This window comes from Colletes latitarsis, chromosome 14 (assembly GCF_051014445.1).
Source record: "Colletes latitarsis isolate SP2378_abdomen chromosome 14, iyColLati1, whole genome shotgun sequence".
NCBI lineage: Eukaryota > Metazoa > Arthropoda > Insecta > Hymenoptera > Colletidae > Colletes > Colletes latitarsis.
Genome location: NC_135147.1, coordinates 1,220,001 through 1,222,500, shown reverse-complemented (window position 1 = coordinate 1,222,500; position 2,500 = coordinate 1,220,001).

Below are 2,500 nucleotides of genomic sequence, written 5' to 3'. Positions count from 1 at the left end.
CCTTACGGGTAGCCTGAAGCGAATCGCAAACGAACGACAACGCGTCGATTGTGCGGCCATCGTTGCTCGCGCGACTAACGACGACCAGCCGAGAAGGCTGTAGTTTATCGCATCGATTTCATCGAGCAACCGATGGACGCTGCCGCGTTCGTTCGTAAATGAATGTTATACATACTCACGGATAGCCTGAGGCGAATAATCGCAAACGACGACGCGTCGATTGTGCGGCCATCGTTGCTCGCGCGACTAACGACGATCAGCCGAGACGGCTGTAGTTTATCGCATCGATTTCATCGAGCAACCGATGGACGCTGCCGCGTTCGTTCGTAAATGAATGTTATACATACTCACGGATAGCCTGAGGCGAATAATCGCAAACGACGACGCGTCGATTGTGCGGCCATCGTTGCTCGCGCGACTAACGACGATCAGCCGAGACGGCTGTAGTTTATCGCATCGATTTCATCGAGCAACCGATGGACGCTGCCGCGTTCGTTCGTAAATGAATGTTATACATACTCACGGATAGCCTGAGGCGAATAATCGCAAACGACGACGCGTCGATTGTGCGGCCATCGTTGCTCGCGCGACTAACGACGATCAGCCGAGACGGCTGTAGTTTATCGCATCGATTTCATCGAGCAACCGATGGACGCTGCCGCGTTCGTTCGTAAATGAATGTTATACATACTCACGGATAGCCTGAGGCGAATGATCGCAAACGACGACGCGTCGATTTTGCGGCCATCGTTGCTCGCGCGACTAACGACGACCAGCCGAAACGGCTGTAGTTTATCGCATCGATTTCATCGAGCAACCGATGGACGCTGCCGCGTTCGTTCGTAAATGAATGTTATACATACTCACGGATAGCCTGAGGCGAATAATCGCAAACGACGACGCGTCGATTGTGCGGCCATCGTTGCTCGCGCGACTAACGACGATCAGCCGAGACGGCTGTAGTTTATCGCATCGATTTCATCGAGCAACCGATGGACGCTGCCGCGTTCGTTCGTAAATGAATGTTATACATACTCACGGATAGCCTGAGGCGAATGATCGCAAACGACGACGCGTCGATTTTGCGGCCATCGTTGCTCGCGCGACTAACGACGACCAGCCGAAACGGCTGTAGTTTATCGCATCGATTTCATCGAGCAACCGATGGACGCTGCCGCGTTCGTTCGTAAATGAATAATATACATACTCATGGCTAACGTGAGGCGAATAATCGCAAACGACGACGCGTCGATTGTGCGGCCATCCGTTGCTCGCGCGACTAACGACGACCAGCCGAGAAGGCTGTAGTTTATCGCATCGATTTCATCGAGCAACCGATGGGCGCTGCCGCGTTCGTTCGTATATGAATATTATACATACTCACGGATAGCCAGAGGCGAATAATCGCAAACGACGACGCGTCGATTTTGCGGCCATCGTTGCTCGCGCGACTAACGACGACCAGCCGAGACGGCTGTAGTTTATCGCATCGATTTCATCGAGCAACCGGTGGACGCTGCCGCGTTCGTTCGTAAATGAATAATATACATACTCATGGCTAACTTGAGGCGAATAATCGCAAACGACGACGCGTCGATTTTGCGGCCATCGTTGCTCGCGCGACTAACGACGACCAGCCGAAACGGCTGTAGTTTATCGCATCGATTTCATCGAGCAACCGATGGACGCTGCCGCGTTCGTTCGTAAATGAATAATATACATACTCATGGCTAACTTGAGGCGAATAATCGCAAACGACGACGCGTCGATTTTGCGGCCATCGTTGCTCGCGCGACTAACGACGACCAGCCGAAACGGCTGTAGTTTATCGCATCGATTTCATCGAGCAACCGATGGACGCTGCCGCGTTCGTTCGTAAATGAATGTTATACATACTCATGGCTAACTTGAGGCGAATAATCGCAAACGACGACGCGTCGATTTTGCGGCCATCGTTGCTCGCGCGACTAACGACGACCAGCCGAGACGGCTGTAGTTTATCGCATCGATTTCATCGAGCAACCGATGGACGCTGCCGCGTTCGTTCGTAAATGAATAATATACATACTCATGGCTAACGTGAGGCGAATAATCGCAAACGACGACGCGTCGATTGTGCGGCCATCCGTTGCTCGCGCGACTAACGACGACCAGCCGAGAAGGCTGTAGTTTATCGCATCGATTTCATCGAGCAACCGATGGGCGCTGCCGCGTGCGTTCGCCCGATTGCGCGTGAAGTTACTGTTCGGAACCAAGAATATACGGGTGTATTATACCCGTTTGGTCGCAGCCACGCGCAAAGGCTTTTGAATGTACTGTACGCCCGGCCGTCGAACGATGGTTTTCCGTCATTCAGGAAACAAAAAGAAACTTTTGTCGTCGATATGGCGCGTTCAATCCTCCGTCGATACGCTGGTCGGAGGTGCGAACATCGAATATTTTTAAAGCAAAGAACAAGGAGCATTTTTAAATACAAAGAGAAAAATTGTAAATTGTATAT